The sequence below is a fragment of the Balaenoptera acutorostrata genome, chromosome 3, assembly GCF_949987535.1.
Source record: "Balaenoptera acutorostrata chromosome 3, mBalAcu1.1, whole genome shotgun sequence".
Lineage (NCBI taxonomy): Eukaryota > Metazoa > Chordata > Mammalia > Artiodactyla > Balaenopteridae > Balaenoptera > Balaenoptera acutorostrata.
Window position 1 is genome coordinate 5,070,310 of NC_080066.1, and position 22,963 is coordinate 5,093,272.

A 22,963-nucleotide genomic window follows, 5' to 3' on the forward strand; every position below is an offset into this window, starting at 1 on the left:
TGAAACTAACACAACATTGCAAATCAACTATACTGCAATTAAAAATTTAACAAAAAAGAATACTTGCATAATGAGGATGTTTAGAAAATGCTCACACCACCACATGTGTTATTGGATGCATAATTGTATTAACAAAAGAAGCTTACCTGGCTACTTTCTAATCATATTTTGAAGTGATGTCTACACATTTTTGGGGTGTGTGTGTATGAAGGTGTTTCTGTATGAGATTAGCATTTGAGTCATTGGACTCAGTGAAGCAGATTGCCCTCCCCAATGCAGGTGACCAGCGCAGGTGAACATCGGCCAATCCACTGAGGGCCTGAACAGAGCAGGAGGCAGAGGAAGGTTGGAATCACCATCCCTCTGCCTGACTGCTTAAGCTGAGGGAGGAGGGTCTTCTCCTCCCTCGGACGGGGAGCTACATCTTCAGCTCTTCTGGTTCTCAGGTCTTTGGACTTGGACTGACCTATAACACCAGCTTTCCTGAGTCTCCAGCTTGCAGATGGCCGACTGTGGGACTTGCCATCTTCCATAATCATGTGAGCCATTTCCTCATAAGAAAATCTATCTATATACATACATATCTTTATCTATCTATCTATCTCTATCTATCTATCTATCTATCTATCTACCTACCTACCTACCTACCTACCTACCTATATCTATCTATCTATCTATGTCTCATTGGTTCTGTTTCTCTGGATAACCCTGACTAATACATGGTAATTACATGTATTAGTACTAATACATGGTAATCAATAACTGGTAATGAGAAGGTCCTAGAGTTACCATAGTGGAAGTGACAGAGGTAAGATGCCTGAAAAGATCAATAGAGAAGACGGTTTAAGGCAAATGAGAGGGGAGAGAATGGTCCAGGTGTAGCAACGAGGAGCAAAGAGGACACTTAGCCCATCTGTACGTCTAGTGGATCAAGAGCGAGAGGTTGAGTCACAGTGGCCGCCACTTGAAAGGGCTGGAGAAGATGCAGCGTCCTCAGGGGAAGGGCGGGTTTGGGGTTCTGAGCAAGAATGGACTATAGTCAGTTCTCCTGTAACACTTGTTCTGAAATGGGAATTTGTTCAGCACAATTGACATATTAGGGAACCATTTGAGTCTAAGGTGAATTTTGCATTTACTTAGATGCAATTTCATCTGTGAGCCATACTAAGTGAAACTCAGAAGAGCTCGCCAGGCTGACTGGAGCACCTTAGGCAGACACGAAATGCACACCCTGCAGCCTCCACCAGGGCCTCGGTTTCCCACATGGGTTAGGAGCCGCCCTCACGTTAGGTGTTACACATTCCCTCTGGTTTCAGCGGGCCCTTCTCCCACTGCCTCACGACCACCCACAAGCTGCAGCCCGTCGGCATCCACTTCCACGGGCACCTGGAAGTCTTGTTCAAGGTAAAATGCCACGTTCATTGGAACGTTTATGTCTTTCTATACCATTTCACAGGTGTCAAGCTGTGCTACTGTTTTTATTCGATTTCTGTGTTTTTCTAATATGTCACTGACAAAGTTCTTGAATGTTTTGCTCCCATGCTGTTTTCCCTGTAAGCTCTGTGGTTTTTATAGGGCGGTTTTTTGGGTTTGTTTGTTTGTTTTTTATTTATTTTTGGCTGCGTTGGGTCTTCATTGTGATGCGCGGGCTTCTCACTGTGGTGGCCTCTTCCCGTTGTGGAGCACAGGCTCTAGGCACACAGGCCTCCATAGTTGTGGCATGTGGGCTCAGTAGTTGTGGCTCGCGGGCTCTAGAGTGCAGGCTCAGTAGTTGTGGCTCGTGGGCTCGGTAGTTGTGGCTCGTGGCTCACGGGCTCTAGAACTCAGGCTCAGTAGTTGTGGCATGTGGGCTCAGTAGTTGTGGCTCACGAGCTCTAGAGCACAGGCTCAGTAGTTGTGGCGCACAGGCTTAGTTGCTCCGTGGCATGTGGGATCTTCCCGGACCAGGGCTCAAACCCGTGTCCCCTGCATTGGCAGGTGGATTCCCAACTACTGTGCTGCCAGGGAAGCCCTATAGTGTGGTTTTAAATAGCACAGTGATTTTTGTTGCATTACCACAGACCTGTGTTTAGAGATAGGCTGCCGTTCAGTGGATTTTGCTGATTGGACCATACGCTCCAAAGAGCATCGTGGAAGGGTTTTGAGGAGATAAGGAGGTGCAGGAGGAGAGGACAGTAAAGGGATTATGAGAATGCAGGGTGTAAAGTGTGACCTGGGAGTCTGGTGCTGCTTGGAGATTAAACAAGAGACAAAGGGTACAGTGGGATTAGTGCTGTGGTCTCCAGGCTCGCAGTGACACCCAGGCTGTGAGTGTTGAAGTTGGCAGTGGTGTGGGGTTGGTCGGGGCGGGAGGTGGGTGACTTTCTGGGCCCCTTGTTCTTTCTGCCAAAAGAAGCAAAGAAGTGAGGAGGTGAGGGGGTCAGGGTGGGTGGGATCTCTCTGGGCACGAGGGGCTCCCTGAGAGAATCAGTACTTTTTTTTTTTTTTTTTTAAACGCATTGTTTACTTTATTTATTTATTTTTGACTGTGTTGGGTCTTCGTTTCTGTGCTAGGGCTTTCTCTAGTTGTGGCAAGCGGGGGCCACTCTTCATCGCGGTGCGCGGGCCTCTCACTATCGCGGCCTCTCTTGTTGCGGAGCACAGGCTCCAGACGCGCAGGCTCAGTAATTGTGGCTCACGGGCTTAGTTGCTCCGCGGCATGTGGGATCTTCCCAGACCAGGGCTCGAACCCGTGTCCCCTGCATTGGCAGGCAGATTCTCAACCACTGCGCCACCAGGGAAGCCCGAGAATCAGTACTTGAGTTTGAGTAAGTTCAAGATACAAATGAGATAATACTCATTATTACATCTGTTCGGATAGGAGGAGGGGATTTAAAAGTAGGAAAAGTCAAGGCCTGAAAAATCGGGGTGGAGTGGAGAAACGTATTCCAGTGCAAGAGGGAGAATGTAACAAAAAGAGGAGGTTGGAGACACACATAAAGAAAAACGATATCACAGCCTTCCCGGTTTTGCCTCAGTTTATTTTCAGTGTCTGAGCGGGAATTGTGATGAGGACTTGGTATCATTTCTGTCAAAACTGTCAGGTACTTTATGAAATGGTTTGAGAAGGGAGGATAACTTTTTGAATAGAAAACATTCTTATTTTATTTAAAAAATAAAGTTAATGTTCTTCCAACAGAAAGGGGGTGAAGTGCTGAAAGTAAAAGAAGAAAAAAGAAATCTCATTCTCCACCAAGGAGTAGAACCACCTCTAATACTTTAGCGTATTTTCCTTTGAATATTTTCAATATTCCATCTTTAATATGAGTGGACCCCAAACTAAAAGCATGTACTAAAAGCAATAGTGTGTATTCTAATACTAATTATTTTTAAAACACTGCTTTCTGATTTTAAAAGCATTCATCTCAACATAAAAGTCATGACGTATAGAAAAGTATGAAAGAAAACTGAGTGCTAAGAACTCCATCACTCAGAGTTTTATGTATTTTCTGGAAGGTTATCTTACTTACAGTTTAATTTCACAATATCCCGTGCATGGCATGGTTACCCCAGGTCTATTTATAAGTTCTACATCCGTGATTTTCAAACTGTAGTCAGTGGGCCACCTGCATCCACAACTCCTGTGAGCTTGCTGAAATGCTGATTCTTGGGCCAGGATCCAGGACCACTTAGTTGGGATCTCCAGGGGGTGGGCCCAGGAGTTAGCGTTTTACAACCTCTTCAGCTGTTTCTTACAGTAAAGTTTGGAAATATGATCTAGGTGGGGGACAATATAAAGAGAAACTTAGGTATAAATATCTGGTTATTAGCCTCTTCTAGTTAAAATTGAACCACTGGAGTTATAGTCAAGAGTGATAACACCAGAGTTTGTTAAGCTATGATGTACCAGGTATTTGACATGTGAAACCCCAATTTTCCCAGGACTCTGAGTACAAATTGAGTCACATTAAAGATCTTATTTCATGAATTTGTGCCCTTACCAGCATAACACAGTTCAGCCCTTCTCCGACCTTCCCAGTCAGGTCTGGAAGCCCGGTTGTGTGTCCTCCGTGCCCTGGATGGTGCTTTAGTAATTCCACTGGTATTTCTCTAATTTACTATTTCTCTTGCCTGGCCAGTTTCACTGGTACCTGTATGCCTTAGGATTCTGCAGAGAAACAGAACGGATAGGATGTATGCACATGTGTATAAAAAGAGATTTATTATAAGGCCTTGGCTCACCCGATTAGGGAGCTGGCAAGTCCCAAGATCTATACGGTGAGTCAGTGAGCTGGATGCCCAGGGGAGCCAATGGCGTAGCTCCAGTCTGAGACCGAAGGTCTGAGAACCAGGAGAACTGATGGTGTGTTTCTAGTCTAAAGGCTGGCAGACTCAAGACCCAGCGAGAGCTGATGTTTCAGTTTGACCCAAAGGCAGAAAAAAGCTGATGTCTTTGTTTTAGTAAGGAGGAATTCTGTCTTCCTGGGGAGAGGGTCAGCCTTTTTGTTCTATTTCAGGCCTTCGACTAATTGGAGGAGGCCCACCCACACTAGAGAGAGCAATATGCTTTACTCAGCCTACTAATTTATTTTATTATTTTTTAAAATTTTTATTTTATATTGAAGTACGGTTGATTAATAATGTTGTGTCTGTTTCAGGTGTACAACACAGTGATTCAGTTTTACATATACAAGTATCTATTTTTCAGATTCTTTTCCTATTTAGGTTATTACAGAATATTGAGCAGAGTTCCCTGTGCTATACAGTAGGTCCTTGTTGGTTGTCTACATATCAATCCCAAACTCCCAATCTATCCCTGCCCCACCCCCTTCCCCCAGTAACCATAAGTTCGTTCTCTACGTCTGTGAGTCTGTTTCTGTTTTGTAAATAAGTTCATTTGTATCTTTTTTTTGTGTGTCCACATATAAGCGATATCATATGGTGTTTTCTTTCTCTGTCTGACTTACTTCACTTAGTATGATAATCTCCAGGTCCATCCATATTGCTGCAAATGGCATTACTTCATTCTTTTTAATGTGAACTCAACAATTTAAATGTCCATCTCATCAAAAACTTCCTCACAGAAACATCCAGAATGATGTTTGACCAAATATGTGGGTACCACGTGGCCCAGTCAAGTTGACACATAATTAACCATCGGGCTGTGTCTTTCTTATTCAATCCAGATGGTGCATGTGGTATTATATGAATGAGTTAAATAGTTTTTATATTACAACCTAATTATTAGAGATCACATATTATTATGTACTAAAATGCTAATTCAGGGTTTTAAAATAAAACTACACTTTCACAAGCTAAATTTAAGTATCAATACAATAATTCCGTCTAATATGAAAGGAGAGGCATTGCAGTTGGGAATATATTCTGATCCTTAAATTATTTTACTTTTTTTTTTTTTTAATGAAAAGCATTATCTTTGCCTATTCTTTTATTATTTGCTTGTGTTATTTTATTTATATGGGTTTCTTGAAAATAGCATATTCATTCATTTTTGTTAACAGATATTTACTGAGGTCTTTGCTATATGTAGTCCCTGTAAACACTGGAGAAACTCCTGTGACAGGCATGGAATTGCAGACCAATTGGGAAACACATATTAAACAGTTCGTTACATAAGTAACTTCTAGTAACGCTTGTGGTCTGAAAGAAAAATGCAGGATGTGACGTATAACGGGGCCTCTGAACTAGAAATGAGGGTTTATGACAGTGTGGACATTTCCTCAGGCTGAGGCCATAAAGGATGATCTAGAGTTAGCTTCATGTTGGATGGAAAAAAACTTTCCAAACATTAAATACTGAATTACCATTATAACTATTTCAGTTCTATCATTTTGTCCAAGGACAATATCCAAGGACCTTGGCCCTTGGCCCAGATCCCCACAGCCCTGTAGAAGAGGCTGACATTTCTTCATAATTGGGAAATCCCTTAGCTATTGAAAGACCCCTATCCCAAATGGGCATTCACTGGAGAAGCTTTTAGATGATTCCAGAAGATGCAATTCATCAGGAGAAATACGTTTATGAGTAGGTGGGGGGATGCCATCCTGGGCTTATTTGCAGTCTTACTCCCAATGAAATGCTGTTACAATAGACGCACTGTATTGCAAGGGCAGCAGCAGTGTCATTGCTCCGTGGTTTACGGGTACGCGGATGATTCCTGTCCTTGGCAAATTCCAGCAGGCGGAGGAGAGAACTTCAGCAACTTTGAATTCAAGGCTCAAACCTTTACTGGCCCTGACTTGGCTGTTGAAACATGGCTCTTGGAGAGTTCGGTGCACTCTCTGAGACAACATGAATGTATTATCAGAAGTGATGGCCTGCACAATAGACTCCTCTGTTCTCCTCTGTGGCTGTTTCTAGGTGGAGATGGATTTTGACCCAGCAGACCAAAATGGAGCATTTGTCTATGACCGTATTCCAAAAACCCAAATGATCAATTGTGATTATGCCTCTGTGATGGTTAATTCTATGTATCAACTTAGCTGGGCCACAGTACCCAGATATTTGGTCAAACTCCAGTCAGTTTGTTGCTGGGAAGGTGTTTTTAGCTGTGAGTAACATTTAACTCAGTAGTCTTCAAGTAAAGCAGATGACCCTCCAGAATGTGGGTGGGCCTCATCTAATCAGTTGAAGGCCTTAAGAGAAAAAAGACAGAGGTTTCCTTGGGAAGAGAGAATTCTGCCTCCAGACTGCCTTTGGACTAAAGCTGCAATGTCACCTTTTCCCTGGGTTTTCAGCCTGATGGTCTACCTACCCTATGAGATTTGGTGTTACCAGCCCCATGAGCCAATCCCTTAGAATAAATTTCTGTCTTTGTGTCTCTCTCACTTCCTCTTTCCCTCTCCCTCTCTCTGTCTCTGTCTCTGTCTCTCTCTCTCTCTCTCTCTCTCTCACACACACACACACACACACACACACACACACACAGACTATTGGTTCCGTTTCTCTGGAGAACCCTGCTCATTACAGCCTCTTAATGGAGAAGAGCCATGATATGCTTCATCTGAAATGGTGACTCATTCAAGTAGTTGGTATTTTACTTTGAAAAGCACTCTCTGCTCTCCCACCTGGTGTATCATCCTGATGATGAGGGAAACAGTAAATAGTAACATTGGCAGTGGGAGAGATCATACTCAGAGTACCCTCGTGGAGTCCTTACTATGTGCCCGGTGTGGTTCTAGGCACTGCCCATGTATTAACACTTCGAGTTCACCTTTAACAACCCTGTGAAGCGAGCATGGCTGTTCCCAGTGTACACACGAGAAAACCGAGGCACAGAGAGGCTGTGCAGCTTGTTCAAGGGCCACAGCTAGCAGGTGGCAGGGCCAGAGTGCCGGTCGGGAGTCCTGCTCACGAGCCCGTGCTCTGACCCGCTGCAGGCTGTGCCTCTCGGGAGGCGCTGCACGTGACACGGAAATCCTGCTCCTGCAGCTGCGGGTCTCCTCCGCTCAGCTTGGGCTCTTGGTCCACACCCATCGGGGCCAGGGAGCCCCAGGCCTATCCGCTCCTCCCCACTTCTCCGGGGGCCCAGGACAGAAGCAGCACCACAAACCTGCCCTGTCCGGCTCTACCTCTCCCCGCCCCTCACAGAAAGCTGTGCTTCTGTCGTGATGCATAGATGTCACTGCACTTCTGTCCAAACCCATAGAATGTGAAACACCAACAGTGACCCCTAATGTAAACTGTAAGCCTTGGGGGGGGTGTCAGTGTAGGTTCGTCGGTTGTAACCAGCGTACCACCCTGGTGGGGTCTGTTGATGATGTGGGAGGGACCGGGAGTAAATGGGAGCTCTCTGTGCCTTCTCACTTTTGCTGTGAACCTAAAACCGCTCTAAAAGTCAAGTCTTTAAAAAAAAGACATATAGGAGCCCTAACCTCAGAACGTGACCTTATTTGGAAATAGACTTATTGCAAATCAGTTAAGATGAGTTCATACTCAGGTAGGATGGGCCTCTAAACCAATATGACTGGTGTCCTTGTAAGAGAGGAGAACACCTGTAAATAGAAGCATGTACAGAGGGAGGACGGCGTGAAGACACACGGAAGTCGGCCGCGTGACCGGAGGGATACAGCTACCAGCCAAGGAACACGAAGGACTGCCAGCGAACACCGGCAGCTAGAGGAGGCAAGGAAGAATGCTCCCTTGGAGCTGTCAGAGAACATGGCCCAACCCATGCCTTGATTTCAAACTTCTAGCCTCCAGACTATGAGACAATAAACTTTCTTTTAAGCCAAGAAAAAAGAAAAAAAAAAAAGAAGAAAGGAATGCTATACTTTGATTTCTAAACCTCAGGTTCTGGAACTTTCTGGGGGACCTCCAAATTTGTTCAGCTCTTTCTGGACCCTCTGAATGGACCTTAAAGATGGACGATAGTAACTGCTTCTTCACGGAATTAATGAGGCCAACTCCTAAGGGATGGGATGCTCAGAGATTGTTTGAAAGGGATCCAGGCTCTGCAACATGAGAGAGAAATGCATTTTATTTTATTTTACTTTATTTATTTTTGGTTTGTACATAAATACTGTTTTATCTTTTATGTTTTTTATTTTTATTTTATGTCTGAGTATAGTTGATTAACAATGTTGTCTTAGTTTCAGGTGTACAGCAAAGTGATTGTCATACTAAGTGAAGTAAGTCAGAGAAAGACAAATATCATATGCTATCGCTTATATGAGGAATCTAAAAAAAAATGATACGAATGAACTTATTTACAAAACAGAAACAGACTCACAGAGAATGAACTTTTGGTTACCGGGCCCGGTGGGGAGTGGGGGGAGGGATGGGGGAGGGATAGGTTGGGAGTTTAGGACTGACATGTATACATGGCTATATTTAAAATAGATAACCAACAAAGACCTACTGTAGAGCACAGGGAACTCCACTCAATATTCTGTAATAACCTAAATTGGAAAAGGACTTGAAAAGGAATAGATGCGTGAGAAATGCATTTTAAACAGGTATCTGAATCTTCTTGTGCCTATGAATGTCTCAGAATGTTTTAAAATGAATTAAATACATAGGATTACAAAGGACACCAATAATATTTTTACCAAACTATTAAATATGGTTACCAAACTGTTAAAAAATAAATTGCAATTTAATAATATAGGTGCTTTGTTATTAACATCATACCTCACATGATTTAGCAGTGAATCTCATAGTAGAATTTCAAGGTAGTAACTAGGTTAAGTGATCTTTTGGAATCTCTGAGAACTGTTGTGATATGAAAATAGATGATATTGCAACTGGTCACAGAGTCCCCAGTATTGCTAATACTATTGTTGATTGTTGCCCACATTTATACTTGATGAAAATATTAGATTTTGGTTAAAAGATAGTGAAAATAAAGATGCAGTTTTTTTCCATGCAAGTTTCCATGTTCAGAACTATTGTTTTAAAAGTTTCCAGATACTTCTCATCTAGGTAGAGACCAAATATTCACCTTTGCTGGTGACTTTTATTCTTTATTCTTGGAAGGGCTGGTTGGGTGAACTCTGCCTACTCAGACGGGCAGGGGCTTAATTGCTCTGCAGAAAGGATCATCCAGTACATTTTGTTGCTTGACAAAGTCTCTGCTCTAGAACTGGCTAGGTATTGGGGGGCAAAGGGGTGGAAAGAGAGGGACAGACAACCTTATCCAGGACTCAGGGAACTTCCAGGAAGCAAAGAAACTTCAGTCTCTTCCGTTCTGATTTTAAATGTGATGTGGTTAAGAGCACAGAATCTGAGCCAGACTTTTAGGTTCAAATCCCGCTTCTTCTAGTTGCTAGCTGTGTTACCTTACTTCTCCGTGTCTCCACGCTTTCATCAGAAAAACGGGGCAAAAATTAATATTTACTTCACAGCATCTCTATGAGGGTTAAATGAACAAAGCGTTGAGAACAGACCCCAACTATTCATTATTAATATTGCTTCTGTTATTAAAGGTCAGTATATCAGAACCTCTTTGAGGATTGACGGGGTGCTGACTGATGTCTGCTTGGCTTGCAAGGGTACCAAAGATTTCCAAGATGGAGCTCACATCAGGGAGAGGATGTCTGGAGTCGCGGCCACAGATTCCCCATGGCTCCTTGGGTACGGTGGGCTGGTTCCAGCACGACCTCTGGACGAGGCTACAAATCTCTTGCTTCTTCTGCTTGCCCGGGTGGGCTTGGGCCACAGTGGCAGAGAACATGAATGCAAATAAAACCACATTCATAAGAGCCCCGTGGTGAAGTACCATCAAGGGAAAGGGGTCTGTCTCATTGTAAGAAAACTTACGGATCTGGATCACCCGTGGAATCATTTAAACAGTGATCATGGCACGTGACCTTTGAAAAACTCTGGTAGCAACAAAAGCGATGGTGATGAAGTAAGGACTGATCAGAGGGATAATTCCTTCTACCTGCTATTTGAAAGCCAGACTGGACGTTTTATTGCAGTAAGATTTTATGGAAAAAAGCCCGAATGAACTTTTTGGCCAACCCAATAGAATGAAGAAACTTCCAGAATTCTTCCACAATTCCGGGCAAGTGGGTATTTGAGTGATTAATTTGAAAATTACAGAGGTATAACCTTATCTGTGTCTGAAGGTAGCAAGATAGTCATGCTACCAAAAATATTCTTTGGATGGATATTATAATTAATTCCAATTCTATGCGTGTATATAGACTTGGAAGTGATACCCAGATTGGGAAATAAAGGAGGAATCAAATCTAAGGTTTAAAATATGCTTGAGACTTGTTTTACAAATAATTTTGTATTAGCCATTGTTCTGAAATACTGCGAACCGTTTTCTAGTCCTTTGCAGCAGTACCAATAATCCAAAATTAATTCCAGTTCTCCCCTGCAACTTCCGGAAACAGATGCAGAAATTCAAACCATAATAGATGCTTTCCAAAGCGTCAGTGAGTCATGTCAGAAGGGCAACAATCAGGAGAGGTAGGCTGAACAAATGCGTAGTCACTCATCTGATGGATTGTACATCTGATCACGTTGAAGTTTGTCCTCCAAAGGGCATTCTTGTTTTCAAATTTATTTTAAAGCACATGGAAAAAAGCTATCTCTTTTTGACTAGTCTGTAAATTGCCAGCATCCTTTATGGAGCTTATATGTCTACGCTGGTTAGCTGGTGATCAGTGACTTCACCTGTGCATTTCCCCCAACCGGCTGTGTCCTCTCGCCCCACCAAGATTAAGAGGATGGCATCACATTGTAGAAAGGATCGGTATGTGGGGAAGGAAGAGACAGGTCTTGTTGACTCTGCACCACTTCGTGGCCATATGATCTGGGAACGTTACTTACCCTCACTGGGTAAAGAATGCTGTAGCTACTCAAAGCAGGAACTGGATCAGATAATCTTAGGGTCCTTCTAAAAAGGGCTATTTCTGTACAGCTGTTAAAATTTTATACTGTGTATCTGGGTATAATTATTGTCTTTTAAATTTTCTTCTGGATTTTGCATATTATGCAATGAGCATTTATTGCTAATTAAAACTATTAAAAAGAATTTGCACTATTACTATTTTCGTTTTCCCAGTTAAAAAATCGTTGAAATGTTATCATTAAACACTTAAGAAATTTTGCTGACATAACTCTGGTCTCTGTATGTTATTTTTAAATTGTACTGGAAGTGTGATCTTCATCTTAAATCTTTAGCAACACTGTCAACCTGACGCTCTGGGATAGAAAAGAGGAAATTGTCTCTGGTGTTGCAAAGGCGACCAAAATTCTCATTTTGAGTTAACACTGTGAGGATAAGCTGAGGGGTCCCACATTCCTTGTTGGTTGTGAGACCACGGGCCGTCTTCTTATTCTCTCTTTATTGCCATCTGTAAAATAAAAGTTGCTGTACAGATTAAGTAATGATCACAATACATTATAGATAGCATCACTCTGTAAAAAGTAGATGTTTATTAGCATTTTGTAAGTTAACTGTGCTATCAGAAGGAAATTCTGCTCTTCAGTATTTTTTGTTTGTTTAAAAATATTTTTGTCATTTTTCAGTTACAGTGTCTGACAATGAATTGCCAAACATAAGCTATTATTTAATATGTAAAAAGGTTTAAGTTGTCTTAAACTCATATCTCAATAGCACCATGTGTTTGTTTTGTTTTTATATAATTATAAATAATTTTTATTTATCTTATAATATCAGGACATAAACATTTTCTAAGGTAATTGAAAACACTTAATGAACATATGATTGACTGTCATATTCCATTGGATAGATATGCCATTTACTTAACCAGCTCCATTGTTGAATATTGTTTCCCGGTTGTTACTATTATAAATATTATTTTGATGAATATCTTTTTTTATTGAGGTATAGTTGACATATAACATTATATTAATTTCAGATATACAACCTAATGATTCAATGTTTGTATTGATATATACCGTGAAATGATTACCACATTAAGTCTAGTTAACATCTACCACTATACGTAGTTACAAATTTTTTTTTCTTGTGATGAGAACTTTTAATATCCTCTCTTAGCAACTTTAAAATATGCAACACAGTATCATTAACTATAGTCACCATGCTGTACATTACATCCCCATCACTTACTTATTTTATAACTGGAGGTTTATACCTTTTAACTGTAAGCTCAGTTTTTTTGTTTATTTTTTTAGATTCTACATATAAGTAGGATTATATGGTATTTGTCTTTTTCTGACTTATTTCATTTAGCATAATGTCCTCAAGATCCATCCATGTTGCCCACAAATGGCAAGATTTCCTTCTTTTTTTATGGCTGAATAATATTCCACTACATATATATATATGTAGTGGAATACATACATACACATACATACATATACATGCTGTATTTTCTTTTTGTTTGTTTTTGGTTTTTTTGTTTTGGGGGTTTTTTTTGATGTGTTAATTTTTTTTAACATCTTTATTGAAGTACAATTTCTTTACATTGTTGTGTTAGTTGCTGCTGTATGACAAAGTGAATCAGCTATACGTCTGCATATATCCCCATATCCCCTCCCCCTTGCATCTCCCTCCCACCCTCCCTAACCCACCCCTCTAAGTGGTCACAAAGCACCGAGCTGATCTCCCTGTGCTATGCGTCTGCTTCCCACTAGCTATCTGTTTTACATTTGGTAGTGTATATATGTCCATGCCATTCTCTGACTTCGTCCCAGCTTACCCTTCCCCCTCCCCGTGTCCTCAAGTCCATTCTCTACATCTGCGTCTTTATTCCTGTCCTGCCCCTAGGTTCTTCAGAACCTTTATTTTTTAGATTCCATATATTTGTGTAAGCATACGGTATTTGTTTTTCTCTTTCTGACTTACTTCACTCTGTATGACAGACTCTAGGCCCATCCACCTCACTATGAATAACTCAAGTTCGTTTCTTTTTTTTTTTTTTTAAACAATAACTTTCTCCTCTTTGCAAATGTAATTTTGTCGGGTTTTTTTAGAATCTTAATTGTTCAGTCACATCTTGGATCTGTTTTTTTTAAAAAATATTTATTTATTTATTTATTTATTTATGGCTGTGTTGGGTCTTCATTTCTGTGCGAGGGCTTTCTCTAGTTGCGGCGAGCGGGGGCCACTCTTCATCGCGGTGCACGGGCCTCTCACTATCGCGGCCTTTCTTGTTGCAGAGCACAGGCTCCAGATGCACAGGCTCAGTAGTTGTGGCTCACGGGCCTAGTTGCTCCGCGGCATGTGGGATCTTCCCAGACCAGGGCTCGAACCCGTGTCCCCTGCATTGGCAGGCAGATTCCCAACCACTGCGCCACCAGCGAAGCCCCCCCAATGTGATTTTATAAGTCAAAGCCTTTCTTACTTGTGATCCATATATCCCAAAATTCTAGGTGGGGGTTTTTCTCCAGAAAAAATTTTTTAATATGGTTTAGGTACAGAAATTCCTTTGGAGAGTCTTTGACCATGAGAGGTAGTAAATGACAGTAATGGAGAGAGGATGACAGTGACAAGGTTGGATTGTGGAGAGGGTTTGAGAAAAAACCTCACATACTTCAGAGTTGCAGTGAAGGCTGGGATAGATGTGGACCACTGCATTATCCATACCCCATATTTGCTAGCCGGTATCCATCAATCCATCATTTCCCAACTTAACTATTTATTTAATTCAAGTATAGTTGATTTACAATGCTGTGTTAATTACTGTTGTACAGCAAAGTGATTCAGTTTTATATATATATATATATATATATATATATATATATATATATATTCTTTTTTTAAATATCCTTTTCCATGATGGTTTATCACAGGATATTGAGTATAGTTCCCTGTGCTATACAGTAGGACCTTGCTTGTTTATCCATTCTCTGTATAATAGTTTGTATCTGCTAAGCCCAACCTCCTACTCCATCCCTCCCCCACCCTTCCCCCGTGGCAGCCACAAGTCTGTTCTCTATGTCCGTGATTCTGTTTCTGTTTCATAGATAGGTTCATTTGTGTCATATTTTAGATTCCACATATAAGTGATACCATATGGTACCAAATTAACTATTATTCACTGAATGCAGGTACTTATAGTTTTGTTACCTTAGACTTAGTGGAGAAGACAAGAATTAAATGAATTGCACAATCTGATTTTTCACTGAGATAAATTTTAGAATTTGGTAGACTGCTACAGGGAAAATTGTTTCTTTTAATAGCATTTTAAAAAATTTCCTCTCAGGTGAGGAAAATGAGGTTGTGATTTCTCTGCAACTTCATCTTTTCTGTCCTCAACTCTATAATCACTTCAAGTCAACGAGTATATATTAGGCATCTCTTATATGCTAAATATTTTTAGCAAAGCCCAGTAAATTGATGAGTTAGCCCTTGATAAGTCCCATTCACTGAGGGTTTATTTTGTCAAACACCAAGCTTGTTGCTTTATGTACACGTCTCATTTAATCCTCATAATAATCCTTTGAGGTATTGCTGTGCAACAAATAATCCCAAAACTTGGCAGCTTGAAACGACCATTTTATTATGCTGACAGATTCTGGGTCAAGAATTTAGACAGAGCACAGAGGGAATGGCTTGTCTGTGATTCATGAAGTCTCAGGTCTCAGCAGTGACAACATGAAATCTGGGGCTGGAATCACTGGAGGTGTCCTTACTCACATATCTGGTAGTCGATGTTAGCTGTTGGCTGGGGCACCTACACTTGGCCTTGCTGTGTGGCCTGGGTTTCCTCAGAGCATAGTTGTCTCAGGACCTCCAAAAGTGAGTGCCCTGGCTAACAAGGAGGAAACTGCATTGACTTTCATGAATAGCCTCCAGTGCCATTCATCACTATTTGAAATGCATTCTGTTGATTGCCAGTGAACTGCAGGTCTGCCCTGTATTCACAGAGAGGGTGCGTAGACCCCACCTCTTGAAGAGAGGGGGTCAAAGAATTTTCGAACATGTTTGTGAACAGCTACAGGCACAGTTTTTATTCATGCACGATAGTGTCATCAGGCTTAGGCTGGAGGTATAGGGTCTCCTTATAAAAATCAAGTCCATGCGTGGATGAGACTCCTCAAGTACAGTTTCTCAGGTATGGCTCTTCAAGACTGGTTCCTCTTTATCTTAAGACCTGAGGACTAAAGAAACAAACTACCCAGGCCTTCCCTGGCGGTCCAGTGGTTAGGACTCTGGGCTTCCACTGCAGGGGGCACAGGTTCCATCCCCGGTTGGGGAACTAAGATCCTGCAAGCTGTGTGGCATGGCCAAAAAGAAAAAGGAACAAACTACCCTACACACACCCAACTTACCATCACTCAATGGCAGGACAGCATAGGGTAACTGCTGTATACATTTTGCTTCAAAAACAGAATGGGAAGCACACAGCAGACGCTGGCCCATAGCAATTCTGAAATCCAGTTAGGCCTGGGCCACCGTGCCCCTGATTAGAGCTCAGTTCTACTCGAGGAATTTTTCTCTGTGCTTCTTGACGTTTTCCTCTGAGCTCTTGGTTCCATCTTTTGAGTCATTCTTCCTTGTCTGTAATAATTGCCCCATGTTTATAACTAAGTAAACTCCATCCTGCTTCCTATCCATAGGGGTTTGGGGTTTCGGTTCCAAGGCCTGTCTTCATTTTGTACTGTTTCCGTCTCCCTCACAAGCTGACATGTTTTTATCAGTATAATTTCCTTAAAACTTTGTGGGTTTTCTCTGAATCTTATTAGGGTTCACTACATTTGACAAAAGCTACAACCACAGGTATCTTTAAGGCAAGCCCTTCTTTACCTTAAGGAACCTGAGAGGCTGCTGAGTGACAAGGTTCTTAAGATTATTGAAAGTCCTTTAGGAGTGAGGGTCTATGATATATGCCTTTAAGGTCCTTAGGAGTCCTTTTGTGTGTCTGAAAGATTCCATGTGGCACAGCCTTAAATCTCCTGAAGGCCTGAACAAATGATCTTATACACTTCCCCCTTTAGGTTTGATCTTTGCCCTAGAAATACTCTTAACTTGGCCATCATTTGCCATTTGGAGATGCCAGCAATGTGAGACATTTACTTTTGAGTCCAGCAGCTTTCAGCGCCTCAAATTTTGCTTGATGCTAAGCAGTTTGCCTTTTAGCTTATCTCTCTCCTCTTGCTTTTTATCACAGGCAGCAAGAAGAAACCAGGTAGCCTTTTTAGTATTCTGCAAAAAAATCTGCTTAGCTGAATCATCAAATTCCTTAGGTATAGTTCCAATTTTTCACATTACCGCATATGACAGTTTGGCCAAACTTTGTACCACTAGGTAATAAGATTCCGCTTTTCTCTAGCTTCTTGCACCATTCTCTTCGCTTTTTTTCAAATCCTCACCAACGGTCTCCTTTAGCCTTGTCAGGCTTCCACTAACAGTCTCCTTGAGATCCATTCAGCTGCTTGCAAAGAGTGGTCTCAAAGCCAGTGTCTCATGCTTTAGGGTTATGGTATAGTAGCATTCTACTTCTAGGAACCAAATGTCTCTTCTAGTTATTATTGTTGCATAGTAAATTGCTCTCCAAATGAGCAGCTTAAAGCAACTGTTTTATTATGCTCGTGTGTTCTGTGGCTTAGGAAGTTGGGTAAGGCCAACAGAAATGGCTTGTCTCTGCTCCATGATGGCTGGATCAGTGAGCAGGCAATGACTTGACAGTTGAGGGCAGGAATCATTTGATCATCTGGAGGTATCTTCACTCACATGTCTAGCAATTGATACTGGCTGTTGGCTGGGACCTCAGCTGGGACCTCCTACTGAAACATGTAAAATATGGCCTCTTTATGTCTCTTGGGCTTCGTCATAGCACGGTGGCCTCAGGGTAGTTGACTTCTTAAACGATAGCTCAAGGCTCCAAAAGTGAGTATCTCAGTGAACAAAACAGAAACTGCATAACTTTGTTGGCCTAATCTTAACAATTACCCAGTATCTTTTTCTCCTGTATTCTGTTGGTTACAAACAAGTCACAAAGGTACCTAGTTTCAAGAGGAGGGTACATTGACTGTGCCTCTGAATTGGAGGGTTGTCAAAGAATTTATGGACACATTTAAAAACTGTAATGAGTATTATCATCTTATTTTACAAATGACATTAAGTCGCTGAACCCCAATTCAGTTGACTCTGAAGGTAAACCTTTTGATCATTAAGGTAGATTGCTTCTAAATATTCTACAGTGTAAACACTAATCACAGAAGGGAGATAATTTGGGGCTAAAAGATACAGTTCTGGAGCTGAACTTGAGAAGAAGTGTGCAACAAGAATTTTCTGTATTAATAAAAAATAAGAAAACCAGTTGTTATAAAATGAAGTGCTCATAGCAGTAGTCATTAACAAGTTGATTTTCTCAATATTAACCCAGGCTGGGAAGTATGTTAGACCAGAAAAAAAGGGCAACAGGAGTTATTTTCTGTGTGCTTTGGAAAGAGGAGAGGGGGAAAGCCTTGAAGGTGGGGAGGGAAGGGTAGGGCTTGTCCAGAAGTACATTGTACAGATTCGCACAAGTGCGGGATACACTGAAGGCAGGCTGGGAGATAGGGCTGGACAGATAAGATGGTGGCATGTCATGAAGGACTTTGAATGCCATGCTTAGGAACTTGAACTTTATTCCGTAGGTAGCACCATCTAAGATGTCCGAGCAGGAAATTAATATGATGTGATCTGTGTTTAAGAGAGACAATTTCAAGGTGCTGGTGAGATTGTAGGCAAATAACTAGAGGATAATTATTAGGGTTGATGCTATTGTACTTCAGATATATTTTTCTAGAGAGATATGAATCTTTTGTCCTGGTATCCCCTCCTAAAAAAAAGACTAACTCTCTGAACTGCATTCTATAACTGAAGTAGTTATTTATAAGTTTATATCCTTATTTACTCTATGAAGATTTTGATATGGTTTAAAGGCAATATAGGATATGAGAGTAATAAAAAAAAGATCAAGGTCAGAGAAAATACAGGCACCTTAGTAAGATAAGACAAGCTGGAGACTTTTGTGACGCAATGCAAGACATTTGGTTTCCCACATCTTGAGTAACAAACAGAGCTTTGCTAATTAGCTTCCATAATGTCAGAAATGTTGACTAAATTGGTCTACCAGGTGGGCTCCGAGCATCCAGGAAGCCAAAGCAAAAAGGAAAACACACAGTACTGCAAAATTTATATCATCCATGAGATACAATCCAGATCACCTGTGTCATTTCCTAAGGAGAAACAGAGCAACTGGTATCATGTGAATTTGAAGGCAGTTATCACATAGAAGTCAAAGGAGATTAGACATTTGATTCTCGTTTTAATAATAGAAGGACGACAATTGTGTAGATTTTGATGAAAAGTCCTCCACTGAGAATAACAGAAGCAGCACCATGATTCAAGCAGCATAAAGACAACGAGGCAAATGAAGTCCAAAGTCAGGGATTAGAGAGATAATAAACATGTCGGTCATGGCTGGTCCTTCTCAGGGTCCAGTGAGAGGTCAGCAGAGACAAGGAGAGGTCTCATTCTCATTCTGCACGGAAAGACTATATGCAAACTGGTGAACCACTCATTTTAAAACATTTTAGTAGGTATTTTATGTGAGTTTGTCAGTGTTTTGTTATGCAACATGTTTAATTTATAACATGTAAGAAATTAAAGGACCTGCTGATTTATTGATTGACTTGTAGCATAGAACCCTATCAATGATGGTACCCTAGTTGCAAATTTGACTTTATAATAGAAATCATTCTGAGGTCCATGGAAAGAGGCAGTGTGCTTACAGAACCAAGGGCGTTTCTGTGCCTGTTCTGTGAATCTTTGCCAGCAGGATAGCTTTCATTAGTATTCATGCCTTCTTGCTTTTGTCTTTACTTTTTTCAATAAACATCTTATTTTTGAAAAATAGTTATTCAAGGCAAATGGCCAGGGATAATTTTCAGGGAAACATGCTTAAAACAAGACTTTTGATGGCCCTGAACTGAGTGGTAATGATTATGCAGCAGGCGGCACTTTGAGTCTCTTGATAGACAGATTTCTCTCATCAAAAAAACAGCTTGTATCATCAGCATCCAACCCAAACTTCATCCACTCTTTCCATTTGTAGCAAGGACAATTTGGTGCCTGAATTTATGGCTTGCATTAAAAGCTTAGGAATCTGAGATCCATAATTTGAAGTATACTACATTACTGTTAATATCTTTTTTTTCAAAGACTTCAAAGGAATGTTTTGTTTTTTTTTTTTCCCCTGTAATTTTTCCGGTACATAAAGTGCTTTGGGTCTGAGGTAGGAGAATTCAATTCTATAGTGTATTTCCTAGATTCCTACCTGCCATGTGCAGGAAGCCACAGACAACAAAGCTGAGATAACAAAGGCTTAGTTCAGGAAATGGATAGTCCAGTAAGAGCTGTGACAAGGACACGAACAATCACAAATCAAGGAGGGTACCAATGACAATGGACTGTGGAGGATTGGAGGTAGTTGCTTGCGTTCTAGGAAGATCCCATCCAATTGGCGTGGGGAGAATCAGGAAAAGCTTTCTAAAGGTGGTGAGACGTTTGGTATATAGAAACAGGGGTGACAACTTGATGAAAATTAGCTTATCACACTTGTCAACACACAAAAAGTGGGTATCTAATACTTAGGAAACATCTTCAGCTCTACTACAGACTTAACACCCAACCAAATTTTAGGTGAATAGCAGAAGAAATATTTCCTTGGTAGAGTTACGGAAGCCCATAAATGGAATGTCCCTTCGAAGTGCTGTCGGGAAGAAAATGTCTGATTCCTCTTTCTGGATCAACTCACAACTTTGCCTGGAAGAGAGTTCAGTTGGAGTCATTGTATCTGCACCTCCAGCTGTGCAGCAGCTCAGGAGAGGCACTGCCAGGTGGTCATCTTTAAATAGCAGGTCAGCGCTGCAGTGTTTAAAAGTCGGGAAGACTGTTGCAATGCATCTCTCGGCATCCATCCTTCTACTCCCCCCGCCACTTTCCAGCACTTCCAGTCATGGTAGCTTTCAGGTGTTTCTCGATCATCTGCAATTCAAGTAACGATTACGCTAGGAATGACCCTACTTCGATTGAATTTTCAAGGGAAGATGAACTCAGAGTCCAAGAGAGTGTGACCTTTTATTTCAAGTACGTCATCCAGTTGAGGCAATTGCTAAGGGAAGCTTTACCGATTTCTTGAGAAACAGCTTGTAAAGAAAGCTTTAGCTCATAGATCCAAAGTAATGGAAGGATGACAGAAAAGACAGTATGGTGCACATAAAAATGATTAAAAACACTTGCTGGTCTTCATTTTAACAAGTCATTGACTGACAGGATATTCATAACCTTAACACTTTAAAAAGAAGGCTTAGCATGAGAGGAATAGCTTCTGTATAAGATCCATCTGTTGGACTAATAGGAAAAACCCAAAGGAAGACCTGAAATCTTAAGCTGTAAGATAAACAAATCTGGACAAGTCCCCAGTCTGTGTTAAGATTCCTTATTGGTTCGAAGGGAAGCTAAAATGGTCAGAAAAGTGTCATGTGATGGGAAAAGGAAGGTTGAACAGGAAGCCAGGAGACTTTTTTTCCATTCATTTCCTTTGCCACTCTTTGAGTTCAAGTTTTCTCATTTGTAAAACAGAAATCATCTAGTGCCATAAATCTCACAAATCTCTCCCAAGGCTTTTGTTGGAATAAAATCAGACAAAAAATGCAGGAGCTTCTTGGAGAAGGGTAAAGGATAAGCTAATAATAATCATTACCATTTATATGCAGAATGCTTCACATATACCAGACATAAGCTTTCAATGTATTATCTTAGCCCCAGAACAATCTTGAGGCAGGTATATATATATCACTATTCTATCGACTAGGACACTGAGGTTAAGAAATACTAAGAATTTGCATATGATCATGGCAATAGTAAATGGTAAAGCCAAGATTCTCTGACCCAATTGCTAACCAATTATATATCTGGTTTAGAACTGGAAAGATCTAATAATGGGCTACTACTTTGTTCAATTCTATTTACAAGGTGTGCCAATTTTCTTATCTTTCTTTTTCATTCTAAATCATATTTCTTCATTTTATACCAGTTCCTTTCCTCAGCACCACTGAACTTTATCTTGGCCCAAACACTCCCCCGCTCTCCACTCTGATAATTCTTAGACATCTTTCCAGTCTCAATTCAAACACATCACCATGAGGATGTGATACTGCTGCACTTACCACTGTATTCCTAGCGTTAGCACAAAGCTGGTCCCCTAGCCAGGTACATAAATATCCATTCAATAAAAGATTGAATGAAGGAAACAGACACAGAGAAATGAATTGAGTGGATCAATGCCATGTGGTACAATGGACATCCAGACACCCAAATCTACTGTTCTTTCCTCTTTCCCACTGGGTAAGTTTATTTCCTGTCCAAAATAATGGATTTTGAAGCTGAATACTTTAATTATCATCCATTAATTAAAATCTCAGGGATTCCCTAAATTAGCCATGCACTGTAAAAATAGAATGATAATATTATTTTGGTTAAGAAAAAAATCAGCGGACAGGAACGTGGAGAGAGCTAAAACAAGATTTGGGACCAATTAATGAGATGGGAATGAGAAGCTAGAAGCAATATGCAGATATTAGAGAGAAGGCTCAAGGCTACTTCATATTAATTTTTGCAGCATGTGGAATACTTCGTGTCAACCCAGCTTGAAGAATATAAAATTCTTCCTCCTACTTAACTGTGCAATGTTCAATTTCAGCTTCTTCCTGGCAGGACACAGCGCTGTTAAAATAAACTGAGAGGTGAAAAAAAAAATGCAAGAGTGAAAATTACTATGTAAAGAGAAATTTTAATAAATTACGTTTAGGTGAGCTTGTAATGCAGAGGCAGAATAAACATTTTAAGTGAAAAAAGATATTTTTGTCTGTTAAGAAATGGGATAATTTCAAAAAGTGATGTCACCATGCCATAGCATTGATAGATGGTGTTATCCATGGCAGTGGGACAATCCATTTTCTCCTTTGCCTCTTTAGTATAAAGCAATCACTGTGCCACCTAGCGTTTATTGAAATCATTGACAAATGATATATACCAGCATGCAAAGAAGTGTGTCACAACATTTATTGTATGATTTATTCTTTCAACTTAGAGCCCATTTTCAAGTGGCTTGGTAACCTGGAAAGTTAATCTAACGTGCTCATTGTAGATGGACTGGTTCAGATGAACTTGGAATGAAAAAAAAAATGACGATGTATGTTTTTTAAATTCTTCATGATGGAAAATTTCAAACATACACAAAAATACAGAGAATTATACAGGAAACCCCAAGTTTCATCACTCACTTTGAACAGTTATCAACTCAAGGCCAGTCATGGCCCATTTATACTCTTCTCCCTCAGTAGATTATTTTGAGGCAAGTTCATTTAAAAAAAAATTTTATTGGAGTATAGTTGATTTATAGTGTTGTGTTAGTTTTAGGTGTACAGCAAAGTGATTCAGTTATACATATACATGTATCTATTTTTTTCATATTCTTTTCCATTATAGGTTATTACAAGATATTGAGGAGAGTTCCCTGTGCTA